Below are 13,617 nucleotides of genomic sequence, written 5' to 3' on the forward strand. Positions count from 1 at the left end.
GTGGGTTGCAGTCTATTGTGCATAGAAGGTGGGATGCTGAGGAAACTGTAGCTGGGTCACCCAGAGTGCCCACCCGAAACCAACAGTAAATGCAGTGACTCTAATCAGTCAAAGAATGGGGCAAGTGCCACGGGAAATTCAAACGGCCTCCTAGGAGGTCAGAGGAGGGGGCGATTGCCTCTGACTGGGGGGACAAGGAAAGGCACCCTCAGTGAAGGTGCACTGGAACTTGTCAGTGAGAATGGCTAAATGTCCTTTTGTAACTTTTCCCAAATCTTCACCGACCCTTGATCTTCTCTCTAAAACCAGAAGAAATTTCACTTTTGTAATTTTTTTCTCAGACATCAGTTGGCACACTTTAATCTCTAAGTCTAGGCATAATGTCTAATTATAACAAAAAGAAATTAAGGTGACTTCATAGAATTGCTGCAAAAGGCATCTGACCTCCTAGTAAAACTTAGAATCTCTTTGTTTCTAACTGGTATTGATAATGAGCATAAACATGTTGTGTTTGACCTCTCTCTATACTTCTCCTACTCCAACCGTAAGTAATGTGTTGCTGAAGGGTGGGGGTCAGGGTGGGTGATAAATATCATGTGTAAATAGATACAGTTCATGAAAAATACCTTTCATTAAAATCCTGGTCACTGCATTGACTGATATTCTGTCTTTAGATTAAAAAAAAAAAATACATATGCCATGTGGCAACTTGGAATTATCATAGAAATTAGTCATAGAAAAGAGCTATTAGGTCCCATCTGGTCCCTCCCTGGGGGCCAGGGCAGCATTATTCCCTTCTGCGTGCTCCCTTGCGCTTTGTCCAGGCCGATAGCGCGTGTTTGGGAGATGGCATTCTTCGAAGTGATATCCACAGCACTCTAGACTTACTCTTAGAGCTGGTGTCAATTCAGCCTTCAGCATGGGGGTTTTTATTTCACAAATGCTTGAAAGAGGTTCTTGGCAGAAATGAGAAAGACTTATTCAGCGATTGGCTTGTCAGTTTGCATGTCAACTAGGATGAGCTGGACACTCCTCAGTCAAGTATGTTGGACCAAAGCAAGGGAAAATCATTTGCAAACAAGAAAATTCTGCTTTCTATAAGTCCATTGTGATTTTTGTCACGTCACCTTCCCCACTTATCAAACTTCTCATTACAAAGTACATGCTTTGTTATTTTGTTCAACACTGCTTTCTCAAATAAGAATGAATATAGCATCAGAATAATCAGGTTTAGGGAAAACAATATTGTTACAAGTTCAAAGGATAAGATTCAGTGTCACTTGAAAACTTTTCGACAAACCACATTACACTAATGTGGATGCCAGCCAGGGCTACTGATGCTAATGTGGGTGAGTAAATGCTGTATTCTCCAGTGACTCATAAAATAGCCAGGTTGACATCTCAGAGGACAACTTGGTATAGAAATTAAAAAAGGGAAAATAACAAAACCTATCATGTCATTATTATAAAAATTCAAGTATTTTTCTTTCATCTTACACCCTGAGAAGATTCAATTTATGCTGTCCAAATAAATTACTTAAAACAAGAAATAAAATACTATCTATAATTTTTATAAAGATGTAATCAACAGGGAAAACTTTGCAATCACTGAACTACTCTATTATTTCATTTCTGCCTGCAAAAGTGCTAATATAGGCCACAAACCAAAAGTATAATAAGAAAAGTAGAGAAAAGTAGAAAAAAAAAAAAGAGGGAGTTTTTTTGTTACTTTTGTTCTTTAAAACATTACTATTTACTAATTTTTACACTTTTCAAATAATTGTGTAGCAGCTGATGTCTGGAATTTGCTGCTTAGTTGAGATAAGTCTTAGGTCTGAATTTTGAAAAACACAGAATAACCTAACACATCCTAATCACAGGTGTCTCCTTGCATTCTCATTTAGCAAACAGTGTGGACTCGCGAACTGCCAAGCCCAGCACCAGGAGCTTAGGATATACAGGGAGCAAGGCAAACGGGGTTTTTGCCCTGTACTTCACAGAGAAGACACACAAACTGATACCATTGTATAAAGCAACTAAATAGAGGGTGTGGGTAAAACAGGACCAGGGAAAAGGCTATCTGCAGAGAAAGCATGTAGGCTGAGGTTGGAGGGATGACAGGGAAGCTGTCCCCAGGATGAAGGTTGGCATTCCAGGCAGAGGGCACCATAGCAAGCACAGGAGTCCGAGTGTTCTCAGGTGGTAAAGTTGGGCTTTTTAGCATTTAATGCGTGGTCAGGCCCCTCAGAGTATAGACAGACACAAGACCAAGCTTCCAGCAGAGGTGGTTTTCTGGGTGACACCTGAGGCATCTGAGCCTCCCCAACCCTGTCACCTCATGGCCCACCTTGAAAGTTCTAAAATTAGCACAGCATCAAGGCTGCCTGATGCCAGGGGCAACCACCCCAAGCCCCTGTAAGTCCCCCCAGGGGCTGAGAAGATCAGTAATACTTTGGACACATCTAAAACCAGGGCTGAGACCAAACGGTCCCAGAAGAGAATGAAAATGTGGGCCCCTCATTCAAAAAGCAAGGAAAGTGTCTTCAAACATGCTATAATATGAAGCTTTTTCCATTCTTTTGTGCTTTTTCTCTTGACTTGCCATGGCGTTTTTTATTTACTATTTAATGTCACTTTAAATCAAGAAATATTAAAAATGTAGATTATTAGCATTAGTTTTATATTGTCTTTATACTGTTTAATAGGCAAATATAAAAGCATTTAACTCATATGGAATCACCATGATGACACAGCTCATATTTTGTAACTCGTACATGAATATATTCTGTTCTTAACAGTGAAAACACTGCACAAAACTAACTTACCTATTTTTAGCTCATTCTTCATAGGCACATATTGAACCAGCATTCTTCCTTCAGTTCACTGATGAGTAAGGAAGACTGACAGGAAAAGGAACTTTGAGTCCCCCTGTTTTTCCCTCTCCTTCTCTGTCATCATTTTCAGAGTAAATTGTTGGCTAACACAGGGAAGTAACACAACTAAGGATATATAGGATTTCTTGGTTATTCTTGTTTCTTAGGACAACACTGCTTTTTTTCTGTGCTCAAAGCAAGGTCTGGTTCAGGTGGAGAGTATGGCCTCTTAGGATAGTCCACTTCCCTGCCTATTCAGTCTTGTGCTAACACACTTCCTCGTGTGCTCTCTTGGAGTCTCTCTGACCTTCCAGGCATTGTGGCTCCACCATAGTCCTGCTCCTGGGGCACTGCTAAGGCTTATGTGCAAGGAACCAGCAGAGCACATGTTATGTGCATTTCCTCTGCCCACGTGCATGTTCCATTGTCTCATCAGACTTCAAGTGCAAAACACAAGATCAAAGATAAAGTTATTAAGAACTTCAAGAGAGCAACAGCAGAGTATTAAACCAAGCAGGGCCCGTTGTAAGCACTGTGCAGCTGCTCAGGTCACATGCCCATGAAGCCCTCCCTGGAACCCATTCCAAACCCTCCCCCTACCCCCAGTATGAGCTGGGAAATTCTCTTCCTGGGTATTTATTAGACTTCATTCCCTTCCTAAAGCCTGACAGTATATCCCCTGGCAACATTGTATTGGCATATGAAACAAGACCCAATAAGGAATGAAGCAGCTTGCATGCATGGCCCTAGAAGACACAATTCATATAAGAGACCACATTTCTGAGAAAGCATTGCTATTACCTGTTGCCCTGAGATATTAGGTATAGTAATGAGTGCTGACAAAGAATGGGAAATTTCTTTGCCAACACCAGCCATTTTATATGGGCAACCTGTGTCCCCATTTTTTTTCTAATATTAAGGTTACAGTTGTTAAGTAGAACATTGCCAAACTGTTCATGGCATCCAAATGTCACTCAGGTATCCGAATGACTGTTGTATGAACAAAGGACACTTTTAGTTCAGACCTTCTTTCAGTCCTTTAGAGAGGAAGTACTTGTTTTTTTGTATTGACCATAGATAGCCAAGCATTGAGCCTGATGACAAATGAAGAAAAGAGCCGAAGGAGTTATTTTGCATCTCTTGTGCCCTCCCCACCTAATGACTGACACTTCAGTGCCCTAAAATAGTGTCAGTTGCGACTCAGTATTTAACTAGGAGTAGAAATGTGAACAGTAAACATATCAAGTTTGTCCGGTAATGTTCAAGAAAATACAACATTTCTTATGAAACAGAGGAGTGGGCACATTGTTAGAATGGATTTGCCTCCCTGGGATCTTTTTGAGCAGTAAATCCAGCTTAGAATCAATATCAAAGGAGTTCTTGTTTGGGGTACCCTTGGCTAAGTGATCAAACAGTTGAAACTGTGTGGTGAAGGCTCACAGAAGACTGAAGAATATACCATTGTCGTACATGATCCAAAAAAAGTGAACACAGTAGGGATGTGTTTGGAAAGCACCCTCAGTAACAGTTCAGCCCAGCCCCTTTGTCCTTCCTGGGTTTTCTGGTAACTTCCTCAGCAGGCTAAATCAAATCTGTCAAGTGGAGCGCTTGTCCCGTGGCCACCGCTCTTCTGAGTGACGAGGGCCAACTCACCCACCATCTGCTTTTTCTGTCCCTCGTGGGCAGTCAGGGCTCCTCTTCCCGTGCCTAGAGTGTTGTAAATGGGAAGCTTGCCACATGTTATGTTTACAGTTCCCAAGCCAACTAAAGATTCCAAAATCAAACCATGCTCGGCTGGTGGAAGTTCCCCAGGTCGTCAGAGCCAGGGCTCTCTCGTTCTCCTCAGCTGACTTGTTTCAGGGAAAAGGTTGCCACATGATGCGCAGCACACCCGTTAGGAGGAGCTCACCCTGAATTAAACAGATGGTGGCTTTTTAAAATCAACGTCCACTTCAATAGAACAATAGCCACAGTGGCATTTGCCATCTCTCCTCTCTGGAACTATCAGCATTTGATGGAGAGAACTGGGCTGCCTAAGAAAAAGTAATTTTGTACCTCTTTCTTAAGTGAAATTTAGTTTCATTTTCAATTAATGGATATAGTTGATAATACTCTAGCTTCTCTCTTAGACTCATGACTTCCTAATATCATTGCTAAGTTTTGGTCTCAATTTATACACCTTCAAAAGTGGCCTCTCTCCCTAAAGCTGTAACAATTCTGTTACTAACTTTTCCATTAGGATCTTTGTTTTGTTTTGTTTTGTTTTCCTGGGAAGATCTTTAATTTCCTCCATTTGTTTCTATATGCTTAAGAAAAGTATGTGAAAAGGAGTCAGATAGTACCATCTAGTGTATTTTGCCATGCAGAACCAGTATGCATTTATCAACATTGACTGTGTCCCTGCCTTGTCCTAGGCACTGTCGTAGCCCCTGGGAGTAGAAATATGAATAAAATATTCCAAGTGATGGGACAGTGTTTGCTCATGGACCAAGCTCTAAAAATGCACATCACATCTGAGAACCACAGAAGCTTCCACACGGCAGAGTGGAAGCATACACATGCACACACGGTGAGGATGGAGGTGATGGGCGCATTTAAGGGGCAGTGGGAGGAGTTTTGAGAGAAGGTGAGGGCCTGGCAGGAGGATAGATTTGATCCCTACGTAAAATAGGTAAACTAATTCAGCATGGGGCCTGCTAGATTTGCTGGGGTGTGGAGGGTAAAGAGAAGACAGTCACAGTCAAGGACAGACCTTTCCGGAGCATCATGTTTGAGGAGTAGGTTTGGGAGTAGGAGGTGGAGGTAGAGAGGGAGGCAGAGGAAAAGGAGTGAATAGTGTCACAGAAAATCGAGGAGCAGAGAAATGAAGGGTTACCTTCAGCAGAGCGGTCAAGCAGGACACACCCTCCTGAGGGGTCTTATCCATAGCTGATTCTAGCAGTCTCATGTCTTCACCCGGAGCATTGGGTGTGATAGGACCTAGAACGGAATAACTTCAAGGAAAGAAGCAAACATATCAGATAAAGCAGCACAGAAAAGAAAGAAGATACTCTGGGTGGGAGGGAAGTGCTTGAGAACAGGAAGTACATGCGAGGCAGCTAGATTTAAGAGTGGCCACCAGAATGGAGTCATGGTCCAGGTGGGAGGGCATGAACACTGCTTTCCCAATCCACACTTCTAAACAGGCCCAAAGGCAAAATGTCATTGTGACAGGGATTTGCACCACCCAATATCAGCTCCACCGTACTTTCTACTGAAGGGAACAAGCGTTTGATAAATTTTTGGCAGGCAAACAATATCCTCTTCTCAGAAGACAGAGGAAGCAAATGAGGGGAACTATTATTTTGGATGTATTCCTTAGAAATTTGAAAAATGGGATTTGTGACTTCGAATGTTCCAGAAGGTAATGACTTTGTACTAGAGCTCATGTAAGAACGGGAGGAGAGCAAGTAGACCTGTACCTTGACACTTGGGAAGCACGTTTCAAAAAGTAGAGTTCAGATCAAGGAATGGCACATTCCCGTGGCTGGGTCAAGACTATAAAAGGGAATAAGAAATGGGAGATTTTTTTATTACAAAATTCAAACTGTCTCTGAAGGAGAAGGGGAGGCCTAGTGTAGCTGCCCAATGTGGGTTCCGATGAGTGCATATTTAACCTGGCTGCATCAAGACTGAGAGAGGAGCTCCACGCCGCCCTGACAGAAGGCTGCCACATTAACCTTTACCCCACTTGTCCTCCATCTTCTTCATATGGAAAGGGACAGAAAAGTGTCTGAAAAGTGTATGAATGAAAACTCAGATCACTGAGAACACAGTAAGAAGGGAAAAAAGGGAAAAAGAACTGGGCCCTAAAAGTAAGGCCCAGCCTGCAAGGCCAGTCTATGTCTAGTTGCAGAACAAATTTCCAGCAGTGGTCTCAGATCCATGAGAACTATTTTTTTTTTTTTTTTTAAGAAATCAAGTAAAATAAAGGATGCAACCAGAACTGAAAACAGGAAAATATTTTCCTTATTTTCAAATAGAATTATAAGGATGAATTTTGAGATGTTACATGGACCCCTTGTAAAATTGTTAGACTAGATTATTAAATAGCTTGTGAGCCTTCAAAAAAGAATGAGTGTACAAAGAACAAAATATCCCAAACACACTCATTGTGTTTGATAAAATTGTTATTTTCAGAGATTAGAGAAAGCTTTTTTTTTTAAAAAAGATTTTATTTATTTGAGAGAGAGAGACAGAGATAGAGCACAAGCCAGGAGGAGAGGGAGAAGCAGACTCCCCACTGAGTGGGGAGCCTGACACAGGGCTTGATCCCAGGACCCTGGGATCATGACCTGAGCCAAGGGCAGACACTTAACCAACTGGGCCATCCAGGTGCCCCTAGAGAAAGCTTTTAAATATAAAATATTAATTTTGGTAAAACACAGGATAAAGTATCACAGTCATCTGGCAAATAAGAGAGAGAAATATGGGTCCAGGGGAGTTGGGTGACTTTACTCTGGCCAAACATACAATGCATTAATTCATGGGCCACCGATCACCTGGGGCCTCTGTGTCTCTGGTACTGCGTGTGCACCACAGCTTTGCCCAGCCCCTCTGCCATGCAACAACTTTTTTTTATCAGCGACTCTCACAAAGGTCTAGAACACATGTTTATCAAAATACCATTTGTCAGGAAGCTAAGAGGGTTAACTCAATTGACACAAGGCAAAATCAGAAAATAGGATTACGTCAACAGATGAGACTTTTAGACCCAAACCAACAAGGTGAGATTAGCAGGGTAGACTAATGCCATGCGCCTGGGTTTAGAGGATCAGCTGTGTGTGTACAGGATGGGGATGATGGGGCGTGACAGCAGTCCCTGGGAAATGTCTGAGGATTCTGGTTAAGCACAGACTTGAGATGAGAGACCAGAGGTGATGCAGCGGCCTACCAGTGTTCTCTCAGACCACAGCCTGAGACGCCTGACGTCCGGGTCACAGAAAGAAAGGCATGGCGCCTCTGCTCCTGCTGCCGCAGATTGCACTGTGAACGTGGTGCCGCTCCACCAGTGGGGCCCACACCGTGAGGAGAGACCTTGACCAACCTGGAGCATGTCCACATAGTGACCACCGCACCTAGAGGTCTCAGGAAGCCATTAAAACCAAGAAGGAGTTGTTTCAGGAGCCTGGGGGTTTCTTAAAAAGGAGATAAGGCTACAGAACTGGGACCAATAAACAGAGGCAACCGGGAGGCAGCTTTTAGCTTAAAGTCAAAGCCAATGTTCAAAAACAGAGCCGACAAACCAGCTGCCTGCAGGCTGAATCCAGCCCCCAGATGGGTTTTGTTTGAACTGCAGTTGGCCTCCAGTATTAACTCATAAAGATTGAGTTTGTCAGCCTCATTGAAAAATCGGGAGATTTTGCATTTTCAGAAATTTAGATTTCTGACTTTTCTTCAAGAATCAGAGCTTCTCACCCCACTGGGTCCCCGTTGTGGCCGGCAGCAATCAGCCTCCTTACAGGCTGTGTGCTCCCGCATCACCACAGCTCGTCCGGTCCGCGGCTGCCCAGCGCTGAGGCCTTGTGCCAGGCAGCACCGGCACAGCACCGCCCCCCCACCCCCCACCCCCCACCCCAGATGGCCTCCGTCTTCGGGATGGTGAGAGGGTTAATGGGCCAAGCAGGTAACACAGTGCCTGGTCTTTGGTGAGGAATGTGTGTCACCCTGGTGATTTTTATCACATCACCAGCTTGGAGTTTTAAACCTCTGTTGTCAGAACTGGAACCACCCAGCTGTGGACTTAGGTCTCTGGAAGTACTTCCTTTTTCCCATCACAGGTGTTAAAGGCTGGAGACTGTCTTCCCTCAGTGACATGGCGTGGCTCCCTGGGGTTGGGGCTGTCCTCTGCCCTCGGTGCCTGATGGGGCCTGCAAGAAGCACATGGTGTGGGGAAAGTCTTCAAGAAGTGGGACCAAGAAACCATTTTGCCCTTCTTTGATGTAAAGTGAATTATCACTATGAGACAAAAGACCATCCCTTCCAGAAAAGTTAGTATAAATCTCACAATCTGTGTGGAAACCGGGCTGGTGGTGGTGTGCTTAGGGAAATAGCAAGGCGGCGTTCTGCTCTGCCCCTCTTGGGTCCGTGGCTGTGGGGTCACTGTGTCTCAGAGCCAGTTCTTCACAGACCTGTGCTCCTTTCCACGGTGGGACCTTTGGGTACGGTGAGCTCTGCTGATCCCGGACACTCCCGTTGCGTCTCTCCTGTGACACAGATCGCTCACCCCCCGACAGCCATCTAGCCCTCTGACACTCTCTCTGCCAGACGGGGCCTCCCTGGGTCCTCTTCTGTCTCCTGATTATACTACAAGCTGCCCAACAGGGGCCTTGTCTCCATTTGGTTGATATCCCTGTCTCGTATACCTCCTAGTGCATTATGAATATAAGTGTGTGGCGGGGGGGAGATTGATTTGCTTAAAAAAATTTTTTTTTTGGTAAACAGACTTAGAGACAAAAGCAAATCATTATTTTACAAAACTGAATTTTTTCAAAATTGAAAACCTCATTTATCCAAGAAATGTGGCTCTACAAAGAGAGTATGTATCTATGTAGGTATATATAGATATATTCTTAAAATCCCTTTTATTCCACTTCTGCATGTTTAAGTTTATGCCCAGATCCCTAACATTCAGAAGAGCACCTGGCACATAGCGGGTACTCAGTAACTAGTTTTTGAGTGAACTGTATTGGCAAAAATACATACATGATAGTATTCAAGAGAAAAGAAGTGTTAGAATTTTTACTGAAAAACTGGATTCCGTGTGTATTTTTCTTTATATGAATGATAGTGTTTTGTGCATATTTCCTATTGCATTGCACTCAAAATAATAATCGATTCATCACCACCCCAAAAAGGTATTGAAGGACATTTGTGTGGAAATCCTGACAATTAGAATGGTGACTTTATAATTGGTCTTGAAATTAATGGAATCTTCCTGAGCCATGGAAAGTAAAGTCTATGCAGTTATCCTGTTTTCCTAGAGTGATAAATTTATTTAGTTAGTTTTTGAGAGACAGATTGAATTCAAAGAGTGTTGAAGTCAGAAAACTTAGACAAGAAGGAAGTGAGAAGGAAACATAATGTTGCCAGGAAAGCCATGGGCTCCCAGGAGAGGCGTGCTCCTCCAGTCCCAGGAAGAAAGAAGCGTCTGGAAAGGCCTTAAATAATGTTGGTGTCAGAGTCGATTTCCAAATCCTAGGGATGTAGTTGTAGGGTTTTGGTTGTGGTTTTGTTTTTTTTTTTTACATTCTTAATTGTATGTAAATTTTATACACGTAAATAAAACGCCTGCAATGCCTAAGGGAAGCTCTCCACATGTCTGAGACCTGGAGCAGGCTGGGCCCTGGCTGCACATGCAAATACTGACAGCTGAAGTCACTTGTTGGAAAGTCCGCAAACTCCGGTTACAGCTGCATTTGTCAGTAGCTTTAAGGGAAGTGTAATCAGCCAGAGAGATTAATTTGCATCTCAATTAGAAAAGAGTCGGGAGGAAGCACGAAGGTCTGGTGCTGGAAGGTTGTGGAAGAAATCTCACCAAGCACAAAAGCCTCCCTCGCTCTGTCCTCCAGCTGAGTGGAGGACAATATCTGAGGTTTCGTTTCCATAGGGACCAGAAGCCTGCTGGGCCCCAGAAGAATCTCGGGTTTGCACCGTAATCATTTGGTCATGATGACACAAATTCCACTGTTGTTCCCAAATACATTTTGCTATTAGAAGCTGTTAGAAAAGTGGAAATGGTCATCATGTCAAAAGCATGCGAGAGGGTATTTGCTGACCCTACGTACCTTTTTTCATAGTGCTGCTACGATTTCTAGGCATTTAACATTTGTTCATGTCTGAATATTCAAAGAGCGAAAGGTCATTCCATAAATGACAATATTTCTTTAGCATTCAGATGGCTACTTTGGGGATGGCACAGCTTCAAAGGGAGCCCATTATTCCTGATTCTCCCACAGTCTTCAGTAGTAGGCAAACAAGATTATGAATTTAAAACCACAGGCGAGGAAGAAACATGGAGTCTTTGGGCCACGGAGCCCAGAAAAACTTCTGAAAATTAACAGCCCTTTTTATAATCCTGGCAAAACTGTGAAAGAGGTATCCCTAACCTGAACTTTAAAGAGCACATCGCAGTATTAATTTAAAATTTTTCCCTCAAATATTATCTAGCGGTCATTTTCACAGGCTTCGATGTTTACACCAAACAGGTCCTTTGTTTTCAGAGAAGCTCATCATATTTTCAGAATTTTGTACTTGAATCTAGTGAGAGCTGAGACTGTCTGAACCATTTATTCATGCCAAGTTATTCTGCCATAACCAGGAAGGGCTCACCCTTGGCATTTTTGGAGGAAGACTTTTATTTTTAGTTTATTTTGTTCTCTCTCAAATAGTTAATTCATTGGCTCCAGCTTCAAAGTGAGAAAACAAAAAAGAGTGAGAAAAAACTGAATCCTACATTACAAACTGTTGAATGAAACTGAATTCTTTAAAAAAAAAAAAAATCAGGGTTTTAAATTAATCTTCCCATTCTGGAAAGGGGAAAGAAACAAGTTTCCTAAGGACAGTCTCTTCCAGTGCCCACAGACTGAAGTAACACATTGCAGCGAGACATCAGAACCTCTTAATCCAACATTAATCAAATTTCAGTTTACTAATTATCAGTCCCATTTTGAAAGGAGCATAATGCCATAAACAGCATCCGCAGAACATTTAGTAGACTCTGGGATTATAAGCAATATATTTGAAAGTGAGACTTTCTGTTATTCAAATCTCCAAAAAGGATAATACATGCCTTATTATAATAAGAGATTGTGCAAAGCCAAAGAGGGACAAAGCAGGCAAGTCCAAATGGTGATCCCTTCTGTGCCCGTCTGCCTTAGTGCATGCAGCGAGCTCCCCGCAGGTTTCCGAGCTAGAGTAATTTGCAACACACTCAAGTAAATTTTTTAATCAAAGCAGAATACTTTTTTGGTAACCTGTGGATGAGTACAAGCCAAATGCCATCATTGTTAGCCTTGAAAGGGTGTTTTTTTCTAGTTTACTACTGTGGAATTTTACCAAACTCTAAAATTGGTACTTTGAATGTTGTGCTTTAAATATGTTCCTGGGGTCCTGTGCTTTGAAAGCATTTGACTTTATTCTCTGAGACTTGATAGAGACCACTGGGGCCCGGGTAAGGGAAGGATGGGAGCTCCAAGGATCAGTGCTAATGCCCACCCCTTTTCTCTTCCGCTTCCCCTCCCACCCCTGTGATCAGGTGTCCAGTGTGCAAGCCACTAGGGAGTGAGGATTCATTTTTTTTTTTTAAGATTTTATTTATTTATTTGACAGAGAGAGACACAGCGAGAGAGGGAACACAAGCAGGGGGAGTGGGAGAGGGAGAAGCAGGCTTCCCGCGGAGCAGAGAGCCCGATGCGGGGTTCGATCCCAGGACCCTGGGATCATGACCTGAGCCGAAGGCAGACGCTTAACGACTGAGCCACCCAGGCGCCCCGAGTGAAGATTCATTTTTAATGTTTATGTTGTATTTTGCACATGCCTTTAACATAGCCAACTTGAGAAGTACACAGCTGCTTTAGTTTCCAACAGAGTGGCGTGTTTCACAATGCCACAATATTTTGAACAGACACCTCCTTGGACACTGCTCGTTATTACTTACAAACCCACATCGATACTATATATGTCCAGATGATCTTGTCCTTTTCATCAGAATCACAAAAATGAAACAAATACAATACTTAGAGGCTTATGATGTTTATCTTCAGCTGATTTCTTCTAACACTTCAGTCTTCTGTCTTGCTAATTTGGTCCTAGGACATACAAGAGTACAGAATTTGTGTCCCTTGCCTGCCCACTCATTTAAACTCTCCAATATAAAGCTTTGGTCTTAATCCATGAGTGATCAATGAAGGGGCTGCCTTCTAAAAACTCAGGGTCTGCTTGTCATGGGACAAGCCAGCCCTTAAGATGCCAAGGCCCTTTGGTTTTCCCTTCATTTGCCTATGAAGTGGGGTATAAGTATATCAGTGCATCCTGGCTTTGAGGCAGATGTGTGCCTGGAAGTGCAAAGTCTCATACCTCCACAAAGGGTAGGCAGCTCGCTAGCTGATGGGATTCTGAATTTATAAGCAGAGTTCCAGAATTCCCCCAGGGCCTACTTTTCAAAGGCAAATTAGTATGTTTGCAACTTGATCCCTGGGCAACTTTTGACAGTTGTTCTAAGAATAATAAAACAGATGGACAGAATAGATTTTGGGGTCTCCATCCAAACTGCCATCCTCAGTGGAATTTAAAGAAGGCGTGGAATTGATGGGGGAGCTGCTGCTACTTATCATTATGTTCTGCCTTTAACATCCCAGAACCATAACGTTCTCCCAGAAGAAGATGAAAATTGTCCTCCCATTATATTTTCCTGGTGAGAGTTCAGTTTCACTGTGATAAACAAATAGGATGTGTGTTTTCTTCATATATTCAGAATTAAATGAATTAAAATGAAATGAAATTTATACTACCTAGAAACCAATTTTAATATGAATATGATAAGAAATGTAAATTAGTTTTAACTTTAAGGGGTATTTTCATAGGATTTTTGACTCCTTTAAATAAAGGAAAGCCTCTTTAGAATGTCTTAGAAAAACTAAACATTCTCTGCATATAACACCATATATGCACATCAGTCTGTATCAGAAACCAGCATTTAAGTTAT

The 13,617-nt window shown here is 42.6% G+C and overlaps 1 protein-coding gene across 5 annotated transcripts in view; it reads left to right on the forward strand.

The window, feature by feature from the left end:
* The window catches only part of RALGAPA2 (Ral GTPase activating protein catalytic subunit alpha 2), a 324,790-nt gene that overhangs the window by 244,515 nt on the left and 66,658 nt on the right, over window positions 1-13,617 (forward strand). The window lies entirely within an intron of this gene.

The sequence above is a fragment of the Mirounga leonina genome, unplaced genomic scaffold (genome assembly GCF_011800145.1).
Source record: "Mirounga leonina isolate KUSES-001 unplaced genomic scaffold, KU_Mleo_1.0 Mir_150, whole genome shotgun sequence".
NCBI classification, from domain to species: Eukaryota; Metazoa; Chordata; class Mammalia; order Carnivora; family Phocidae; genus Mirounga; species Mirounga leonina.